The 23,501-nt window shown below is 42.5% G+C and overlaps 1 long non-coding RNA gene across 1 annotated transcript; it reads left to right on the top strand.

Moving 5' to 3' along the window:
• The first annotated feature begins 4,215 nt into the window (after positions 1-4,215).
• LOC123081854 (uncharacterized) lies at positions 4,216-6,431 on the top strand. Its single transcript, XR_006438819.1, has 4 exons — positions 4,216-4,676; positions 4,802-4,885; positions 5,999-6,101; positions 6,185-6,431. It is a non-coding gene; the product is annotated as an uncharacterized lncRNA (long non-coding RNA).
• The last annotated feature ends 17,070 nt before the right edge of the window (positions 6,432-23,501 follow it).

Genomic DNA, 23,501 nt, shown 5'->3' with positions numbered 1-23,501 from the left:
TCCCCTTAGCACGCATGTTTTTGTCCAGAAGTTCATGGCGGAGCTGGGCCAAATTCCAAAGAAAGGGGCACGTACAAGAGAACTGCACGCGTCATCCAAGGACCTGCATGTGACGCCTGGGGGCATGCATGTAACTCCCAGGGACCTGTCTGCAAGATCCGGAGTGCATGTGGGTCAGCCAGAACATCTGGAATGACTGCCGCCGGAATCCCATGATGTGAAGATAAATGCAGATGGTGGCTTCTCTAAGATTGGGGACAGGGGCGCCTCAGTCGTGGTGTGCCGAGACAAACAGGGTAACTATCTGGGAGCTTCTGCCATCATTTTTTAAGGTTGTTTGGAGCCAGCAATTCTTGAGGCACGAGCATGCAGTGAGGCGCTAGCACTCGCGATGGATTTAAATGTTCGATCCGTTTGTGTGGCGTCAGATTGTCAGGAGGTGGTGACACGAATAGCTGATGATTCCCCGTGTAGGTTCTTCCCTATCTTACAAGATATCAAGCATCAAAGGAGGTCTTTTAGCAATGTTGAATTTATTTATGAGAGTAGGAGACATAATGGAGAGTCTCATGCCTTAGCTAAGGCAGCGGCATCTCTCCTTCCCGGGCGCCATGTGTGGCTTGCTACTATGCCCGAAATTATCTGTATTTCGATGTTTTTGAACGTGCAATAAAGAGTACAGATTAGCTCAAAAAAAAAAGAGGAGGGAAGGACGAGATGCCCAACAGACAGCGCCGTGAATTTGATCCAGAAAACGGGAACACACATGTGGCAATACTGCCGATCACACATCCCGCGTCTTTGTGTTTTGATAGTAAATTAATTTGAGATACTTTGTGTTTTCGTTACTACCACATGTCATTATGTGCATGATCATTTTATTTTCAATATGTACACAGAATAATTACTCACACAGCTAATCATGATTGTAAAACTTGAGGCCTATCAGGAGTAAATATATCTATGACTGCATTACTTGGAGCTAATATATGTCATTATTTTGATCCGTGTCTAATAATAAAATTTTCAATCAAAGAAAAATAAGGTGAGGCAGAAACAACGGATTGGGACTTACAATGCACTAGGTAAATTCTCGAATACGACAGAAACTATCAAATTTATTTATACCGTTGCAATGCACAGGCAGACAGATTGGGATATCTATATGACTTAGATAGGATGGAGAAGGCATAGGAAATCATCCATGAAAATTAAGTGACTTCCCAGCCGTTGTCATTGAGCTTCATCGCGTGGGACCTTTGTTATTTGATACAAATTTATCCAACAATAATTTTTTGTATCATATATTGCATGTCATGAAAAAGAGCAATTATATACAATGCAAGATGGCGCAGGCATCAAGTGAAGATGAGATAAGGATGGCGTTCATCATTATTAAAAAACTATAGAATTACAATTCGGAGAAAGGACGAGCTCATGAAAGCAGAGTTATAAATATGATGACCAAAGTCATTGCCTTAGGATTGACCATGTTTATCATGAATAAATGGACAATGTAGCTATCATCAGCGACAATGGCGAGGATGAGAGGCGGTAATATGGATGGGTTGCCGTTGGGGACGTGCAAGGATTTTTTTTTCCGTTGCAACGCATGGGCACATTTCCTAGAACACAAGGAGTACTAGAGCAGGGGTAGGAAGATGAGTTCCTGGGTCCATTTGTGTACGTTAACTATTTTGTTTGGTCGAATAGTTAAAAAAAACTCTTCCCAATCAAACAACCAACCACGTGTAAAAATTACCAAACAAAAATATGTTAAAAAATGTTAATTTACAAAGAAAATTTCCAATTTTCATGAAAATGTTAACTATTCTTCAAATGGTGTTACATTTTTAATGAACACATTAAATTTTATTAAAAATAAGGAAATTTCCATGTTAGACATTATTATCGATGTTTATTAAAATTGGATATGAAAAATGGTTTAAAATGACACATGAAGCAGGTTGTGCCCCTTTTATCGCCCGGTGCAACATGCGGGCATTTGTACTAGTCTATCCCTAATAATAAAGCACGGATTGACTCCGTGAGTTCACCGTCACAATACGCTTCTTCCCGTGATTTTACGCTTTTAGTTTGAATTTAAAACACATTCGAGGTGGTACTAAAGGGTGATTGCTTCTGATCGTCCATCGCTTCGTTTCTTCCTAAGATGCGTTTGATTTCCTGGTACGTCGCCAGGTTGGGCTGCCGCCTCGCTTCTTCCTGTCGCTCAGATGGGCCTGGCAGGGCCTGCACCCATGGTAAAAGTTATGTGATAATCAAACGCACCCTTTCATACTATCATCAGAAGATTCTAATCAAGGTAGCCTGGAATAGTACCACCTTGCTTCATTGAAAGAATTCTCCCCAATTTAAATACGTTTCCAGGTTGTCTGCAATATCAACCGGTCTCCTCAGGAATCAACAAACAGACATGAGAATTGTGCACACACGATAAGAAAGAAATGGGACGGCTCGGTGGGCAAGGAGGAGGCCAACAACGAGAACACACAAGGAGGAGCCAGACGGTCCATGGCGCTCCGATGGTGCGCGGATCAGAAAGAAGACAGAGATGAGGGACCAGAGAGAAGAGAAAAGGGAGGGGGGAGCTCACTCACCTCGCCGACGAGCGCAACGGCAACGAAGGGCGTGAATGGAACAAAGAAAGAAGAGCTTGGTAGTTGCGGCTGGTCGGACACCCGCGGCCGCGCACTCCCGCATCTCGCAGGGCGTCCTCCCTGGCTCCCAGCGCGAAGCTGCCGCAGCTGTGTTGCCGGCTTGCTGCTGGTCGGACACCGGCGGCCGCCCACTCTTCCAGGGAGTCATGGTGAATCCAGGTCCACCAAGATTAATCGGAACTACAGTACTATAAGCAGCTAGCGGACGGCCTCCACTTTGTCTAGCGCATGTACGGTTGGATCAGTATGATTGATCGTGCACAAATCGTCCAGCGCATGGCCAATGTGAAAGCAAGTGGAAGACCACTTAAATGGAACGGTAAGATAAAAATTTTTCAAAAAATTGATTTTTTTGGCATCCTTTTATAAGTTTGTTGTGCATGCAAAATTTCATCGCAAAATCACATTGGTGGAAGGCCTCGTAAAAAATGAAATTGGTGCTTTAAAAATATTACTTGCAGAATTGGTTTTGTTTTTTATATGACTTCCACCAATGTAATTTCGCGATGAAATTTTGCATGCAAAACAAATATTTGTGAAAGTATGACATAAAAATGTTCAGTTTTTTTTGATTTTTTTTCTATTTTACTGTACACACAAGGAGCAAGGGCCAGCATTAGCTCCAGAATTAGTTCAGGGTATCAAATTCTGGTCCAATGAATTTTGCTTTTTAAGTTTCAAGTTCCTAAATAAACATTAGCTCAGGGTATGGACCTGATTGAAAGGATTCTAATACGCAATATGCACTCGCAATTTCTTAGAGGGAATGTCGACCTCAACCGTATGGCAGGTGCTTTGCGTAAAATCATTCATCTTTGATCTAATCGGTACTTCAATAAAATACAAAAAATTGTTCAATACTCTATCCATGAATTGGTATTCCGGTTCATACTTTTTTTAAACGGCTTGCCGATTGACACTAACTATGTGTCCATTTTGTATGGCAAAGTCATATGTACGATATCTAAGTTCAATCACAAGTTCTCGTACGCGACATTGCCTCACAACCAAGCTCATCGGCTTGGAATTGAAAGACGTGAATAGTTGGACCACATGGCCATCGTCGATGATGGTGGCGTACAGAAGTGGCAACACGAATGGATTGCTTGACGCATACGAAAATTTTGTCCTCCCGTTGCAACGCACGGGCTCTTTTTGCTAGTCTATCCTTATAATAATAATAATAATAATAATAATAATAATAATAATAATAATAATAATAATAATAATAATAATAATAAAGCACGGATTGACTCCGTGGATTTACCGTCACAATACGCTTTCTTTCTGTGAATTTATGCTTTCAATTTGAATTTAAAACATATACGTGAGGTGGTACTAATAAAGCAGCTATTGCCTCGTAATAAGACTATACGCAAACCGGTACGACGAGAGAAAAGAAGAAGAAAAATAACGCAGCCGCTCGCACGACCTTGCCTCCCAGCCCCATCTCCACTCCGGCGCGCAGCCTCCTCCGCCCCGCCCCGCGTGCCTCCCCCCTCCCCTCCCCCACGGCGCCCCCCTTGCCGCGCGCCGCCGGCCCACACCCCCTATCGTGCGGCAGCGCCGCCTATCCCGCCGGTGCGCCTACCCCTACCCCACGTGCCCCAAAAGGCCAACACCGGTGGCCTTCCACTGCCCGGCGACCCCGCGGCCATCATCGTGCAGACGTGCAAGCAATGTCCGTGGCCTTCATGAACGAGCTGACCCTGGTGTCGTGCGTCGTATCTAAGCTTCCGGAGTTACCGTCGTCGCTCACGCTCGACCTGCTCGACACCCTCCTCAAATCCGCTGCCATCGCTTCATTAAGGCCGCTCTTCTCCCCTCGCGGACCCCATATCCCATTGGTCCCCTAGCCAGTTGCTGGCAGGCTGTCGACGGCGACCAACGCCACCGCCGCCTCATTCTGATTCAACCACTGATCGATCCAATCTTCCACTGCAGAAAAGCACCAACAAGCATTGGATACGCCCTCGCCTGGTGATCTCGCTGGAGGTATAAGGGCACGATCTTACGGCTCTCTGGGCGGCGGTGGCTAAAAAATGCATCTCCTCCTGTTGTTGTGCTGCTCTCTGTTCTCTGTCATCTTATCTTTGGTTTTTGTTGTGCTATATGTGCAGGTGTTGTGAGGCAGGAAGTGTGATTAGATTAGAATCGACAAGAAGCAGCGACCATCTCCCTTACATGGATTTGCAGCGGCCAAAGTACTCTCTTAACTCTTTATTTTCCTAACTATTCATACATGTTGTTCCAAATTAGGTGCACCCTTTCCATGAGCTTTTTCCCATAACCTGTTTGATGTTATGCGTATTAGGGATCGAAATACATTTTAATTTTCTGGTGAAACTCTTACTATACGAGAATGCTCAGCTCGTGGACCGACTTGAGGTCGCTCGCATAGCAGATCATCGCATCGCTGCCCCAAGCTCGTCCACAGTGCTGCCTCGAGCTTCCTCCATGGGACGCCATCGCTATTGCTACACCATGGTCACCGGCTGACTGCCCGGCCTCTACTTCTTCCAGCCTGTTGAATAATCAATTCGCTTGATCGCAAATAGAATTCATGATGGTTCTAATGAGGCTAAATACTTGTTTGAAGAGAATGCTAGGGTTGTATGGCAGCACCCAAAGGAGCAGTTTATGGCGCTGGAATTTTGATTCAGTCTGTAGTAGATGATAAATATTAGTGCCCACTTCCTCTGCTATAATCAGATTTTTTACATAACACTAATAGCTCGTTTCATTGAACAGATCTAGCATGGTTTGGTGTTTATCTAATAGTTAGTTTGATGATATGCCTTTGAGAAACAATAGGCATTGTCTTCTGGAATGTTGTTGTTTTCACAATAATAAGTTTGATAGCGTTCATAATATTACTCGAAACACGTTTATTAAGCAAATTACAAGGGAAATTAAGAATCTCTAGGAAAACTTTGGTTGATGTTTTAGATATAAATTCAAAGGTTAATATTAAGTCGTCTGATCCTGCATGTTCTTATGTGACACCCTTTCCATACATATATTGCATCACACTGTTTTGTATGACTACACAAGCACTATAATGGGCTCAACATGCCACCAGAATGATCTGGCATACTTTACCATCTCATTAGCAATTCAAGTTACTCCAATAGATTGGTCCATTCAGTTACTCAACTTGTGTATGAATTTTTCTAAGCATATATTACTGTCAATTTTACTAACATGCCTACACTGTTGTTACTCCTCTTTTTTCTCAATTAGTTGTGCACCAGTTGTTGTTTAGGTCAATAATTTCATCTCAACTCTTATTCAAATTGAATTCTTACTTACTCTAGGTGAGCTTATTGAATCTTGAGATGGAAAAGATTGTACTTGCAGCAACACCGCCTGCATCTTGACCGATGCCCCCATCACGATGATCAACATGGCCTATTCCAGGTGATCGGAGGAACTCAACGTCTGTTTTATTGTTCATACCAATTACTGATCTATTTCAAAATGATATTGTCTCATGGTACTAGGTTATCAAATATAATCTTCACCATGGCCGAAGGTAAATTTGTTCAGGATATTAGTTTGTTTCATCCACCAAGATAAACAACAGGTGGCATATGGTGATGAGATAGGCTTCTTCAGCTCTTTATTTGGCAGTTCTCTTCTCGAATCCCCTCTCTTTTCAATGTTGTCCAGAAATTTCAGCAACACAACTTTGTCATCTTGCCAGGCAATCATGCTAATTGAGAAAGAAGTGGTATCCAGGACTATGTATTGTACTACTCACAAAAATATATTTATCTCTTTCAGGTCTGCGCTAGCTATTTCTTTAAACGACATTCTGACAGTACGTGCAAAAGGATGATACCCATACAGAATAAATTTCTCTTTTGTAGCTTCGAATTTTTCTCTTCTATGGGTTACAAACCAAAGCTTTCTCGCATATACTTTGGTGCTCCGGTTAAAGATGGAAAAGCTACAACGTACTGTGATGAGTAACCATCGGTTGGTGAATCCATTCTCTTGTGGATACTACTGTATCTCTCACATCTCTTCTGTTTGGTGAGCGCTTGCGACGGGACATGTGCAAGAACAAAAGGCACAAAAAGTGTACAAATGAAGTCACAACGAGCAGAGCAGAGCAGGCTAGCGATTAGATGATTTTGGGTCCATGCTAGCTATTTCAGATTTTGATTCTAAGAAAAGATATTTCTGATTTTGAAGCTACTCCTTCAGGACACCTGATTACATTGCATTATACAGGTTGAAAAAATGTGCAAAGTGGAAGTTGGTAGTATAGCGGATTGCTCTTTCTAATCTGCACATAATTTTCAATCAAAACATGTGACATTCAAGTAGAAACACAAACTAAGGCATGCAAGATTTGTTTCTCCCGTTGCAACGCACGGGCCCTTTTGCTAGTAATAACAAAGCACGGATTGACTCCGTGGGTTCACCGTTACAATACGCTTTCTTCTCTTGTCATAATACGCTTTAAAAATTTGTATGGACAAAATCGTAATATAAACAAGGTGGTACTAATTTGGGGGTACGCACTAAAGATTTTTGTCAAAATTCCTTATTAGAACATTCTTTCGTTGTTTCCTCCGAATGTAAATAATTTGGTCCTTATTAACGCGGTCATCAGTTCGTCGGTCGGCTGGACTACCCTGACGATGAGCGCCATGAACGCGGCCAAAAGCACCACCACGACGACCGTCAAGCTGTGCACCAGATTGACGTGCCCCTCCGCGTCTTGCCTGCTGTGGGGGGACGGGTTGGGCAGGAGGGCGAGGGCCGGCACGGTGCCGCTGACGTGCAGGCGGTGCCTGGCCAGGGAGTAGCCCGCGTACCCGGGGGCGAACGCCGTGCTGGCGTGCAGGATGAAGACGGCGGGGCGGGGGGCGCCGAGATGGCCGGCGATGAAGTAGGCGCGAGCAGGGGGCCGTAGGAGAGGCGGAACAGGTCGATGCAGAGGCACCAACTCCGCCAGATGCAGAGCATCAAGCGGAAGGCGTAGGAGCAGAGGACGAGCGACATGATCCACACATGCGCCATTGGCTGCCCGGCGAAGCGCCATAGCAGGAACGAGCTCAAGCGCTGTGAGCGCGGGCTGTCAAAGTGGCCGAGTGGGGGGTCAAGTGCAGGCTGCACGAGCGGAAGGGAATCGGGGAGAGGCAACAGGGGGCCATCAACAGGAAAGCAGCAGGTGGCGTGCAACACCGGCCTTGGCCAAGACATGCTTTGACTGCAATTGTTTCCACGGCATTCTTTGACTGCAATTATCTCAGCAAAATCACATGGTAATCTTTCTGTACAGATTGATTATTTGTGTAGGACGGGACTCCTTTGACTGCGATTATCTCAGCAAAATCACATGGTAATCTTCTGTAAATTACAAGATGTGCTCCTGTACTGATTGATTATTTGCTTAATCATAATTTTGTGATCAATCATCAAATAGTGCCTTAAGATTCAAAGACTTTAATTTTTTTTAGCCTTTTTCAATTAATTATATCCGCACCTTTGTTCATGGGTGGGAGGTGCTTTTGATCTTCTAATTACATCCTCTGGGTTAGGTTTTTGTGTTGTTGGTCAAAGGTCTGTATATGATCGACTTAGATTTGCTTTTCTTCATGCACATTGTTAGAGTAATATCCATGCGCTGTTTTTTTTCTTTCTGAATTTCCTTCATGCATCAGCGTATATGTTTCTTGTGATTTTCCACAACTTTTGTTCTTGCTATTTTTTGTTCATGCATCAGCGTATATGTTTCTTGCTATTCTGGATAATTGAAGAAGTGGTTAAAATTCTGTACATGGAGTTTATGTTGTCCAGAGATTGTGTCCTAATATTAATTTTTGAGTCCAAAATTTGTTCAGTTGGATTGTTATGAACTTGTGAAGAACCCATTGTTAAATTTTGATTTTGTTTACAGCTGTCATTACTAATTCTCATCACTGATGATTGTTTGTAGTTAAGATTTTCTGTTAATCCATAAGATTTTCTGCTAATTCTCATCACTAATTTTGTTTACATCTTTCATTACTAATTCTATTAAATCTGAATTTCATTGGTGAAGCACGGTTGGAAAAGAAAAGTCATGTATAAAGCTTAGTGATTACCGGTGAAGAGTTTCTGCTAATCCATCAGCTAATGCTAATCTAAGCATTACATCCTGTGAAGATATTTATTCTATGAGTCTTGCAGCCTTTTGTTGTTGTTGAAGCTAGTTGTGTGATGCCCTTTCTGTTTCATGTGATTCGATGCATATATAGACAGATTCTATGTTGTCAGGACTTGGTACTTGGACTTTCATAAGATGGCGCAAGGGGAGCTATGGGGATAGATTGACAGCAATATCTGCTTGCAGGAAATTAAAGTACAAAAACTACTTCGTATCTCCTTGGCTATGAGAACGCCTTGACTCCCTCGGCCGAAACCCCTGTTCAATTGCTTCCCATGCTCGACATTGTTGTCGCCGTTTTGCCGACTTCGCCAGAATCTCGCCATTCGACTTCGCCGGAATTCTGTCCGCCTGTTCTTCACCCATAGTACATGGTTCAGTGCCTTCTGTAGATTGACGCATATAAAATTATCTACTATTTTTCTATAATTTCACCATCAAAAGATGTTCTATTTGTTTGGTTACTAGCTGATTTGGTTGTGCCCATCGATCATGATAGCCAATTGGTTTCCTGTAAACTCAAGCTCCCTCTTTTTCATGATTATCAAAATACCTCCATCATGAAGAACAAAGACTATTTGTGATTTTTTGTATTATCCTTTAGTTGCTTGCTGTGACCTAAAGAATTGGAAAGCATTCATATGTAGCATACAGTCCTGTATGTTGATACATGACAGGTGTATGGGCATGAGTCAATTGGTTGCACCAGTAGTTAGAAAGTCTTGTGCAAAGTTTCTAAACAAAAGATTAGTAATAATAATTACTGGAACAACTTCTCTATTATTGCTCTTAATTTTAGTATTATCCGATTACTGGATCAATAAATCAGCCTTGTATGTTGGCATAGGCTCAAGCAAGCCTCTGTATTTTGCCTTTATTAGGAGTTGGTGAGGCTCAAGCGACTAATTTGGTTTCCTGTGAACTCAAGTTTTTTTTCATGATTATCAAAACCTTGACTGGTTCAATTTTTATTTTCTCTGCAATTGTTCCTTGTGTATGCGCAGATATAGATGCTATTTTTTTTACAGTTTCAGAACACCTATGCATGCCAATGTGACAGTGTTTTTCCATTAATTCATCCATGCGCCGAACTGACAATTTTGTTACTCTGTTCAGGTTGCAATCACAACGAGCAACAAATGTATGCACTGAAACTACTGGAGTAAGGTAGTGAAATACTTCTTGCTTGCGTGAGTTGAATTTTGGAACACAGGAAGAACATACAACAGAGTGTATGCACTACAGGTATGCTATTACTTAAAGCCTTATTGCTTGTCTTGCAATGGAAGAGTACATTTCCTTGCATATAAAACTTACAAATGGACTTCAGAGTGAGTATTTCTTCTAGCAGCTTATAGATCATCTTTGCAATTTTGTTGTCTCTAAAGCATGAAGGTAAAAGGGAATAAATCGCTTTCTTTTAAAAGGGTTCCATTCTGAATATAAATTAGCATATCCAGGCCCTAGACCACTTCTTACATATGCATAAGTGACAGGTGGCTCTTTTCTCATATTTTTAGTTAATCACTTTTTTTTACATATTACATGTTTATAGGAATGGCATGATATTCTCATGGCAAAATGAGGATGGGGCATTATGTGATCCAACATCTGTTCTATCAGCAGGGTTGATGGCATTCTATGGTAATACCAAGAATCCAAACATCATCCCTGAAGTGATCCGTGGTGCTCAGTGCTACACTTCAGTGGACACATAACTTCAATGGAATTCCTGACACTGTAACTTTGGTCTCTGAAGTAATTTAAGAAATGCTCCAAGAATAAGTCATCCGCCAATATATTGATTATGGGAAAAAGAGTGAACTATCTATTTTTATCTGTTATGGATGAACATATGTGTACTATTTGTAGCAAACATCTCTCCAACTGGAAGGAAAATATTGGTGTTTGCTCCATGGCGACGCATTAAAGAGGCATGCAGGGACAGACACAGGACTTCCCCTCCCTCCATGAAACAACTCCACAAAATTACAAGTTGAAAGTGAGTGGGAGTATGATGAACGGTGTATAGACTTTGTATGGGAGTAGCTTGCATTTAAGTTTGAAAGAAGGGATTTCCCTGCCGCGGTTCAGTGACATGTATGTTGTGTGGTGTCTGATCTCATTGTCTTCGGGATCGACCATGTTCGGATGCAGTTTGATAACATGAACGGCCACCGTTGGTGAGGGTGAAAAATATGGTGCTTTGCTTGAAAAATTTGTGGCTTAGTTCTGGAAGGCATTAAGTTTCCATACATGCTGGTACTGATCAATCCATCCCTCTGAAAACATGACACCCTCTTTCACATGCTTCCTATAAGCTATGCACACGCCATCTCACAGCACTGATAACATGTTTCATTTAAGAGATCATCTAAGATTTGCATAATTGTTTTGAGAATGGGCAGGGTAGCATCAACACCGGCCTCGATCAGTGTCGGGGCAATGGTGAACCGACAAAGAAGGCAGCTCGGGTAGTGTGGCACATGACATCGACACCGGCCACGACCAACGTCAAAGGATGGGTCGTTGGGATGGAAGGATGAAGACAAAGAGGATGAAGAAGACGGCGATCATAAATTTTTTATCACCGATAAAAACAGGCGACTGATGCATAGTTGCTCTCATACTATCCGCTAAAGAAATTGATAAGATGCGATATATATCCGGAGGACTTCACACATGTCACTTAGTCATCAGTTTGATTTATTCATGTATTTCTCCTGTAGCAATGCACGGGCATTGTACTAGTATCCAATAAAGTACGGTTATGATGTTCGAACACACCATTATGCTGTGGTGTTCCAGGTGGCACGAATTTGTGAAACTTATTCCACATTGTTTTAATTGAAGACCAAACTCGTAACTCAGATATTTGTCTCCGTGATCAGATCATAGAAACTTTATTTTCTTGTCACGATGATTTTCCACTTCACTCTAAAATTCTTTGAACTTTTCAAATGTTTCAGACTTATGTTTCATCAAGTAGATATACCCATATCTGCTCAAATCATCTGTGAAGGTCAGAAAATAACGATACCGGCCGTGAGCCTCAACCCTCATTAGACCGCATACATCAGTATGTATTATTTCCAATAAGTCAGTTGCTCGCTCCATTGTTTCGGAGAACAGAGTCTTAGTCATATTGTCCATGAGGCATGGTTCACAAGCATCAAGTGATTCATAATCAAGTGATTCCAAAAGCCCATCAGCATGGAGTTTCTTCATGCGCTTTACACCAATATGACCTAAACGGCAGTGCCACAAATAAGTTGCACTATCATTATTAACTTTGCATCTTTTGGCTTCAATATTATGAATATGCACCAAGGAGGACCCAAGTAAATTCTCTCTCTAGAATTGTTCAGGAAGAAGTGCGTGTTGTGAAGGATTACCCGGATGTATTTCCAGAGGAACCACCAGGCATGCTGCCAGATCGAGACGTAGAATTTTTGATAGAGCTATTGCCAAGCACCGGACCAATATCGAAGAGACCGTATCGGATGCCCGCAAATGATGTGGAGGAAATTAAGAAGCAAGCACACTCTTGCTGAAGGAAAAACCCTGGAAGAAGTTACGACTTTATCAATAGATGATCTTATAGGAGTTTACGCAAAACCTGGTAGTTGTGATGGAACGGTAGATGTTTGTTTGGCTTGCAGAATTAATGGATTTATCCTAACTTAGTTCGTCGACAAGTGAAAGTCAGCAATGCTTGTGAGGATGACCGAGTGTTAGAATGCGAGACTTGCTAAACCATATACAAGGTAATGATTTGGGTGCAGGATGGATTGATCACCATACCGACTTACTCTTATTATTCGCCTTGCTATATGGGATGGTAAATCTGAGTAACTTGCCTATAGTAGAGCGACGGCGATCAAAACCTTGTTTGAACCTTAGAATGGTATGACAATTTTTCCCCTTGTACAAGGCCGCTATTGCCAATCGTAGGTCATACGGTGAGAATGAAACCCAGACCCGTTTTCTGCAGGGACCCAGTCTAATTGTTTGATAACCACCATGAGATATCGATAGTTGTTTAATATTAGCGCCAGACCAGTCAGCTAAGAAGACCCGTTCATAGAAGAACCGTACCAAGATGGAAGGACAGAAGAATTGAGGAAAATGTTATGCCACTACCAGAAGAGCCCAGAGAAGGAATTTCCTGAGAATCTGAGAAGACCGACCCTGTCAACCTTAAGGATGGAGTATATGAGTTTTGATGGAACCCTAACAATGCTTCTAAGGGTGGTAGCACCCGAGACCCCCGAAGACGATCGATGGATTTTGAGAAGACCCCCGAACCTAACCTATTTCTTTCTAGCCTCTCCGAATCTTGAGGACGAGATTCATTTTAAGGGTGGTAGGTTTATAACATCCCAAAATTTTAAATTTTGGAATGTTATAATAAATAGCTAGTTTTGATTGTTTGTTTGATTGTGATGTGTGAAATTGAGTGAAATTTGGAAAAACTTTTTGAAAGTTAAATGAGAGGGAATGAAATGACTTTCCCAAACTTTGACCTTTGCTTTCTGATCTCCATGAATTCAAATTTATTTCATCACAAAACCCTAGAGAGAAGATGACATGACTTCTTCCATTTAAATAAATGAAAAGGGTTGTTGAAATGATTTGAATTTCATTTGGAAATATTTTTCCAATTCAGAAACTTTATGCAACTCAATGATTTTCAATAAAGAAGATAAAATGACTTCTTCAAAACATATGAAATATGAGTTGGGAGTTTAAAAGGAAACAAATTGAAAGTCCCTTTGAAGTATTTTTAAACACACTTTCAATTTGGAGTTATTTGGGTTTTATTCAAATTATTTTTCTCCAAAAAATATAAATTAGGGTAAAATGATTCCCTACAGTAGAAAATTGGAGAGAAATAAATTTGAAATCATTTTGGTATTTTAAAAATGATTTTTATTGCGTTTTATTGAACTAGAAGCACTCTTTGCTATATTTAAATTTTTGTGGATTTTATTTGATGTTAGAAAAATGTTCATGTAGTAGAAAATCTTTCTCTGAAAATTTTGACATATAATATGCCTATATAATTTTTTTTTCTGTTGTTTTTTTCTCTGTGTTTAAAAAAACTCTTCGGACCGACTGGGCTGAAGCCCAGCCGGCCCAGGCAGCCATCACCGACCTCCCGTAGGAGACCAGCTCCTGTACGTCGCCGCCACTGTCGGACTCCGACCCGAGCATGCCTCTCGAGGTCCGCCGCCCCCTATATATATTCCACCCCCAGGGGCCCTGGACCCTAGTCCGCCGCCGCCGAACCCGCAGCCGCCCGCCAGCGCCGTTGCACACAACCACTGCCGCTGCCGCTGTTTCCCACCGCAGCTGCTGCCCGCGTCGCCGTTAACCGCCACCACCGCCACCTCCGACTCTGCCGCCCCGCGTCGCGCTCGCCGCCGTCTCCGCCCATTGCCGCCGACCTCAGAGGCGCCGCTCCCGCTTGCAGCCGACGCCATCGCCGCCATCCCACCTCGCCGTCGAACCACCGCCCCTGACCGGTAAAGAAACCGCCGGTCCGATTCGGTTTCCTTTGTAAAGTTCGCTTTTTTAAACCCTAGATCGGTTTTATTGAGAAAACCTAGATCTATTTTTTTGGGTTTAGTTATTTAGCAAACGCTCACTGTTTATCTCTTCGCAGCGAACGAATCCGTTCGCTAGGTTTTCGCAGCGGAGTTCATCCGATAGATTTTCTTTTTCTGTTTAATTTCAGCTAGGGACTTGTCCGTGAATATTTTATTTACAGATTAGTCCCTGATCTTAAAACGATCACACCTTTTTGCTCGCTTATCCAAATCCAACGAAACTAACGCCCACTTCTTCGTTATGATCCCCTCTATCCAGATAATCAACTTAAAAATGTTTTTGGAAGTTTAAAATTTGGTTTCAAATAGATTTGAATTCAAACTTCTTTTGTTCATAACTTGAGTTTTATAACTCCGATTCAGTTGATTCTTTTTGCTATTCGAAGCTCTTGATCTAACTTTCTGATAAGACCAAATTCACTCAATTTTGGTACTGTTAGAAAAAAATTCGGTTGCAAGAGTTAATTGCTTGTTTTCAAAGTTTTCCAAGATCTTTTCTTCGATTTCTTTTGCATGATTGCTTATGTGTGGTTACTATTGCTTGCTTACGATGGATTGACTGGAGTGTGACGAGTAGAACTATAAGGAGTTATGTGTGTGAATCATCTTCATCAATAGTACGAGGTAGGTAACACTTTGATCATACCCCTTTATTACCCAGTTTTTATGCATTAGTTTCAACCCTCAAACATTGCATGAGTAGGATCTGCTTAACATGTGGGTTTTGGGAAGTAGATGATTAGGTAGAACCTATTATCTTTTTATATCAAACCCTGGCAGATACTTCTACGTTATGCTTATATTGCAATGCTATGCTTGTAGACGTGCTTTGGCTGAGAGTATCCATGACAGATGTGAGAGTTGTTAAATAATGGTTAACTTAAGGTGGCTACTTTAATACACATCTGGGTGGATTGGTTGAGGCACCCTGGAGCACCCAGTGGTTGTCTGGGCACCTGGAGCAATCCAGAGCTGTCCTGGGATATCCGGGAGTACCCGTGTGATCATCCTATAGTTTGTCACCCAGGCTCAAAGGGATCATAAGATTATTCATGCTGGAAACTTCCGTGTGCAGCCACAATCCATTATGGACTCTGGCATAGTTGAGTAAGTTGTGGGAATCCTTTCCATGATGGGCTAGCAGATGTAGGGGATTGTAGGTGTACCGGCCTATCTATCGGTTAAGGGGACCTCTCCAGAAAGACTATGTCTCGGTCATCCGTCTCTCAAACATCATGCAGTGCGAGAAATTCAACGGAGCAGATCGAGTCTTGTGGGGAAAAGTCTGCAAACCTCTGCAGAGTGTACAAACTAATCATGATTACCCGTGTCCCCGGTTATGGACATCTTGAGTATCTGGTACTTGAATTATTGATTTGATCTCATCACTTTACTTAATTAATTTGAGGGGTTATAATTATTATTTTGGGATTGAGTTGGAGGAACCTTCTCAATAATTTTCAACCAACTTTGTAGTTAAATAAAATATATTACTTTGTTGTAGGAAAAAAATTAACTTTATGCAAAACTTAAACTTAGAGCCTCCACCAGCCATATATGCATGTAGTGATACTCATTATTCAGCATTGCTCTAAAGTGTGAATTTGCCAGTACATTCAATGTACTGACCCTTTGTGGCTGCAACGTCTCATGTTGTAGGATTATCTTACTGTAGGATCGAAAGTATGTCTAGAGGGGGTGATTAGACTACTTGACCAAATAAAAATCTAGCCTTTTTCCAATTTTAGTTCTTGGCAGATTTTAGCTATCTTAGCACAAGTCAAGCAATCTCCACACAATTCAAGCAAGCATGCAAAAGAGTATATGAGCAGCGGAAAGTAAAGCATGCAAATTGCAAGAATGTAAAGGGAAGGGTTTGGAGGATTCAAACGCAATTGGAGACACGGATGTTTTTGTCGTGGTTCTGATAGGTGGTGCTATCGTACATCCATGTTTATGGAGACTTCAACCCACGGAGGGTAACGGTTGCGCGAGTCCACGGAGGGCTCCACCCACGAAGGGTCCACGAAGAAGCAACCTTGTCTATTCCATCATGGCCGTCGCCCACGAAGGACTTGCCTCACTAGCGGTAGATCTTCACGAAGTAGGCGATCTCCTTGCCCTTACAAACTCCTTGGTTCAACTCCACAATCTTGTCGGAGGCTCCCAAGTGACACCTAGCCAATCTAGGAGACATCACTCTCCAAGAAGTAACAAATGGTGTGTTGATGATGAACTCCTTGCTCTTGTGCTTCAAATGATAGTCTCCCCAACACTCAACTGTCTCTCACAGGATTTGGATTTGGTGGAAAGAAGATTTTAGTGGAAAGCAACTTGGGGAAGGCTAGAGATCAAGATTCATATGGTTGGAATGGAATATCTTGACCTCAACACAAGTGTAGGTGGTTCTCTCTCAGAAATGTGTATTGGAAGTGTAGGTATGTTCTGATGGCTCTCTCCACAAATGAAGAGTGTGTGGAGGGGTATATATAGCCTCCACACATAATCTAACCATTACACACAATTTGCCAAACTCGGTGGGACCGAATGGTTAAACTCGGTCGAACCGATTCAGCAAACCTAGTGACCGTTAGGATTTTCGGTGGGACTGAGATGCAACTCGGTAGGACCAATATGGTTAGGGTTAGGGCATAACTTAATCTTGGTGTGACCGATTACACAAACTCGGTGGGACCGATTTTGGTAATAAGCTAACCAGAGAGTTGGTCAGGTAAACTCGGTGGGACCGATTCGCTCATCTCGGTGAGACCGAAATGCTACAAAAGGGAAACAGAGAGTTTACATTGCAATCTCGGTGGGACCGATCGCTCATCTTGGTAAGACCGAAACATTACGAAGGGAAACAGAGATATTACAATCCCATCTCGGTGAGCCCGAGATCCCTATCGGTGAAACCGATTTGCCTAGGGTTTGTGGCAGTGGCTATGACATTTGAAACTCGGTGGCGCCGGATAGATAGAATCGGTGGGGCCAAGTTTGACTTTCGGTTTAGGTCATATGTGGATGTGGGAAGGTAGTTGAGGATTTTGGAGCATATCACTAAGCACTTTGAGCAAGCAAGCCATTAAGCAACACCTCACCCCTCCTTGATAGTATTGGCTTTTCCTATAGACTCAATGTGATCTTGGATCACTAAAATATAAAATGTAGAGTCTTGATCTTGAAGCTTGAGCCAAACTTTTTGTCCTTAGAATTTTGAGGGATCCACTTTCCTCATCCATGCCATGCCATCCATTGAGCTTTTCCTAAAATATTAATCTTGGAATAATGTTAGCTCAATGAGCTATATGTTGTTAGGAATTACCAAAACCACCCAGGGATAGTTGCACTTTCAATCTCCCCCTTTTTGGTAATTGATGACAACATATAGATAAAAGCTTCGACAAATGATAATAAGAGTGAAAGATATTGTCGCTTTGAGAAGTATGTGAAAAGCAAGAGCTCCCCCTAAATTTGTGCATATCTTAAGATTTGCTTTGGACTGCAAATGCACAATGAGTTAGGATCTTGGGTTACTCTTCCATGTCACATACATCTTGGTGGAGCGCTCAAAATGATAAGAATTAAATACATGCACTCATCACCAAGCAAAGTGAATGATCATATAAGGATAAGTAAGATAATATCATCTAACAAGCATAAGTGTAGCTTATGATCAACCACATGATCATCAATGTCTCACAGATAATAGCGTAGTATCTCAAGCAATCAAAAGATAAACAAAGTTCAACCACCAAAGCAAGAGAGAATTAAAAGCTACGCTCTCTCTCGAAGCCTATGATCTATACATTTTTCTCCCCCTTTGGCAACAAGTTACCAAAAAGTTCATAGAAAATGCATAGCACTAAAACGTCTCTCAAGCTTGGTCTTCAGGTGGTGGTGTCCGGAGAACTCCAAGGATGAAGGCTTCAGACGAAGTAGACGGAGCTGATGGGGTAGGTGCTGGAGCTGGTGGGACTGAAGCTGTAGCTGGTGCAGATGAAGTGGCTCTAGTGTCTGGTATAAGCACTGCAGCAGGTCTCTGAGCTCGAGGCACTCTGGCAAATGCATCAGCGGTTGTCTTGCCCTTCCTCTCCTGCATGTCATCTTGTAGCTCCTCCACAACAGACTGAATCTCAGTTACTTTGACATCTAAATCATAGAATTTTTGTTCCACGATTCTTTCTAGGCTCTCCTGGTTTTGAGTTAGGGTGGCCAACCCCTTCTCAATCCTCAGAGATGATGCTATCAAGTAACCAAGCTGGTCTTGCTTGCTTTTCAAAAAGTACTCAGATGCCTCCTCTTGAGTTGGCATCTTGGCAGCCTTCTCTTTCTTTGCTTGTGCTTGCACTAAGGAGGGTTCATCTTCATTCATCACAACTTGGTTGTCCTCGAAGTCAGGATAGGTAGGCAAGTGTTCCTTATCCAACAAGTATGTGCCTGTGCCCATCTTTGAGTTTATCAACTCCTGGATCTATGTGGCATATCGACAACTTCTTTTCTGGTCAGCTGAAGTCCTCTTGATAGTGTCAACTATAAGGCTCATGACCTTGAACTTCTGTGGCACATCAAATATATGTAGCAAGTTAATTGCATGGCCTCTGATCATTCTGTGATCACGAGACTTGGGCAAGAGAGTGTGCCTAAGGATCCAATTGATTGTAGGTAGCCCTGACAGCAAGTGTTTTACTGACCCAAACTGGTGAGTCTCAAGATCATCATCAGGAATCTCCTTGTACATATCTGCCATAGAGTTGTGATCCATCTTCTTCTTGGCATAGACATCCAAGTCATCTTCTTCTTCCTTAGGAGCATTGATCAGATTTGCCCATTCCTCAACAGTTGAGTGGTACCTTGTACCTTCAGACATCCATACTATCCTGCCATCTAGATAGAAGTGTGATGTGGAGTAGAATTGCATTATGAGCTCCTCATTCCACTTTGTGAGCTTCTGCCCAACAAAGTCTGCAACTCCACAAGCACTGAAGCTGTCAAACACACTAGGATAGTGTTCCTCATTTTCCTTCATGTAGGTCCAGTTGACCCACCTCATATCACACACTATAGGCTTCTTGTCCAACAAAACTGTCTCGTAGAAATCATGATGTTCTTTGTGTGGAACCTGTAATCAATAGCAGTTCTTCTTCTTGTAGCATATGGATATGTCTCTCTCCATATCCTCAGTCCAGAGTCTCTCCTGATCTTCATGTTCTCAGCCACAGGATGAGCATCATTGTGGTCTGGAATCTTGGGTTTGAGCTTCCTCAGGACTTGTCCTTCATCATCTTCATCAGCAACAGTCTCAGGCACTGGGGCCTTGTTCTTCTCAGCAGCTGGTATGTTTCTGGTATTTCTCTTTGGTGCAGTCTTGGGCTTGGAGGCAGCTTTGGGTGCTTCTTTGGGCTTTGATGATGCAGCCCTTGTCCTGATAGCATCACCCATAAGCTTCTGTGCCTTGGGTGCTGGTGCAGCAACCTCTTCTTCCTCTTCTTCTTCCATCATGGAAGCCTTTCCAATCACTCTGGCCATGGTCTTCTTGACCCTTTCCTTCCTTTTCTTCCCTTCTGCAGCAGGCTCTTTGGGTTGAGATTCCAAAGATGCTTGAGAGGATGCTCTGGCCTTAGACATTGGTTGTCTTCCTGCTGGCCTTTTGATCTTCATCCCTGGCTTAACTGCAGCTGAGCTGTACTCCTTAACCACTTTCTTCTTTGATGTGGCCTCATCCTCAGTGGCCACATAGTCTTCATCCTCAGACTCTGAAGTTTTCTTCTTGCTTGCTCTAGTGGCAGCCTTTGGCAAATTTCTTGGGGGTGATCCTGCTACCATCATCTGAACTGCTAGAGGGACTAGTGCCCTCACTCAGGTGAACCTGCTCCTCTGACCTGTTCTGGCTGTCACTCTGGTCAGACATGTTGCAAACACTGACAGCAGACCCTGTGAATAGATATAGATGAGATAGAGTGGATGAGCATCACAAAATGCAGAGGTTTTTGCAAAAGAATGAGTCAAAAACTTAGTTTTAGTTTTCCATAGAAAGCATTTCGGATCAACCGATTTGCAAACTCGGTGATACCGAAGCAGCTGTTGGAACCTAAACTAGTGAATTCGGTCAGACCGAGTCACAGTTTGGTGGCACCGAGACTGCTAGGGTTTCACAAAGTCTTGAACTCGGTCACACCGATTTGCAATTCTCGGTCAGACCAAGAACCACATGTGCAATGGCCTTGGCCGAATCGGTGGAACCGAGTTCTGCAACCCGGTGGGTCCGAGATGGTTTCGGCGGAAACCTAACCCTAAATTTTTGATTCAACTCTAATCTACAAAGTGTTTTGACTGGATAGAAGCGTTTCAATCGTGGTAAGAATCATAATGAACACAATGTGCTAGGAATCGGACGGGGATAGCACTGTGATCGAGTCCATACCCTAGTTCGGCGATGAACTCGCTACGGAAGCAACGGCGGGGAAGAATTCCGTTGACGGTGGCGGAGACCAGCGACAGGAGGCGGCTGGCGACGAGGAGGACGATCTGGAGACCCAGGAGGCAGAGCGAGCTATGCGCGGGTGAAGGGGTTTCGGAGAAATTTCCAAAATTTTGCCCGTGAGTATATATAGCCCGACCCTGTCGGTGTGACCGAGTGGAACAACTCGGTGGCACCGAGATGCATAACTGTTGACAGTTACAGCAACTCGGTGTGACCGAAAAGTTCAAATCAGTTGCATTGAGATTGAAAACCTAGATCGACTTAGTGATCTCAGTATGACCGAAATGGATGAATCGGTTAGACCGAAATGCACAAAGAAGTTTTGGAAGTGTAAGTCTATGATGAATCGGGGACTCCGAGTGCTCCTCACACAGAGTGGTTCGAATCTGACTTGATCAAATTTTGTGATGCAGCATGAATAGAGTTTGAGACGAGAAAATCATAGATAGCTAGAGAGGGTTCTTAGGCATTCTTGTCCATCCACTTGGCAAAAGAAAACCAATCAATCAAAACAACAAGTGGATTGCCTCGAATGAGTAAAATATGCAATCAACATGCTCACACAATAAAATGGCAATTGAAATATGTGGCAAAGCATGCACAACCAATTCTAGCATCCATCAAACAATTTGCGATGACTAGGTCATCTATATATGAGTATATTGACGTAGGAGTCAAATGAGAACATTTGATCATAGGTCATACTCATCGTTTAAGCACAAGTGGGGTTACCACTTTTACATAAGGCATTGTTGTGTTCACACCATTAGAGTTGCTTTAGCTCAATTCTTAGAGTAAAGCTCCCCCTAGATGTGAGATCCCCCCTAAGAGGGATGAACTAACCTTGGGTTTTGTCGATGATGACTTCATGTAGATGTTGAAGATGTGGATGCTCAATGTTAATGTAGATCATTTGGAGCTATCCATTGGAGTGAGTTGCACTTTCAATACGTACACGGGTTAGTCCCAGAAGGAACAAACAAGGATATCCATAGACATAGAGTGATGCACACACAAGATGATGTCTATGAAAGCTTTTAGGTTACCTTGTCCCTTGTCTTACCAACAAGAGGGTTTGTGACTCCTTGAACTAGTGCAAGATGTGGAAGTTGATTGCACTTGTTCTTGCCAAGATGATAAGAGTGAAGTATGTTGGCGGAGTCACCCTCAAGAACTCTCTAGTTCTTCTTCTTCTGGATCAACACCATCTTGATGGGAATCCTTGGTGTTGTAGTTGTACTTGATGAAGTGGAACTTGAAGTAGTCTTGGGAACCCACTTGACCAAGGCCTTAGGAACTTCTTCAAATGCATCAATTTCCTCTTGAAGCTTGTCCTTGCCTTTTTGCTTGTGGTCTTGTGGTGGAAGATCATCTTGAGCTTGTGTCCCTTTGAGAGAAGTAGGATCATACTCCTCTTGTTGAGGAACAAACTTCGTGTTGGGGTATTGATCTTCTTCCCACTCAACTCCATTGGCATTGAACTTTCATTCAAAACCAACACCTTGATTCTTCCGGTGCCTTCCTTGCTTGCGTACAATTTCCTCGAATTGCTTACTTCTGGCAAGGCTCTTGTAAACACCTTTCTCTATAATTCCCTTCAATAAGCTATTTTCTTGCTCAAGTGTAACTTGGCTAAGAGAATCATTAGTGGAATCAAGAGAACTACTAGAAGCAACAATATTCGATTTAGCATGATTATTGTACTACTAGAGGAAGAATCTTTCTTGTTCTTGTTACTAGACTTGACTTGAGGCATGTAAGTGGATAAGAGTAAACGCTTGGCAATATAAGAAGAACTTTTCTTACGAAGATCATCATTGATTGCTTTTAAGAACTCATGCTCTTGATCAAGGTTGAGCTTTTCAAAGCGCAATTTCTCATGAGTCCTTAAAAGTTCTCGATGATCTCCTAAGATAGTTTCATGAGCTAACTTAAGAGTGTTTAGTTCTTTAGTTAGAGACTCAATCTTCTCCTTATCATTGTCATTCGTTTTATCTTGATTAGCATGATTAATTGACGTTTCATCATAGTATTCATCACTAGAGTTGTCAACAAGTAAATCATCATCACCTAACAATTCATCTTCATCACTATTGAAATCAACATACTCGGGGTGTGATACCTTTGGGCCTTTAGCCATGAAGCATGTTCCAACTCCTTCATTTGGTGAGTCAAATATGTCATAGGAGTTGGTTGTCACAAGTGCTAGACCGGCAACACCTTCATCTTGAGTATATTCGGAGTCGGAGTGATAGCTTCTCTCGGAGTGGTTGTCAGAGTCGGAGTCGGATACCCATTCACCAACATGAGCTTGATGTCTTCATTTTGTGTAGCTCCTCGATGACTTGTCCTTTCTTTCCGAATCCTTGCTTCTCCGTGAGGGTCTTCGTTCATAACGTCCATCTCTACTCCTTCTTTCTCTAGATGGTGATTCTTCTCTTCTACTTCTTATCTTGGGAGAATCTTCTCTTCTCTTGTAGGGGTCGTACACTCATTGGAATAGTGTCCGGGCCTTCCACAATTGTAGAAGTTTCGCTCTCGACTAGAAGATCTTTTGTCAT

This window comes from Triticum aestivum, chromosome 4A, assembly GCF_018294505.1.
Source record: "Triticum aestivum cultivar Chinese Spring chromosome 4A, IWGSC CS RefSeq v2.1, whole genome shotgun sequence".
Taxonomy (NCBI): Eukaryota; Viridiplantae; Streptophyta; class Magnoliopsida; order Poales; family Poaceae; genus Triticum; species Triticum aestivum.
Note: the sequence above shows the minus strand (reverse complement) of the source record. Positions and strands in the feature narration are given on the sequence as shown.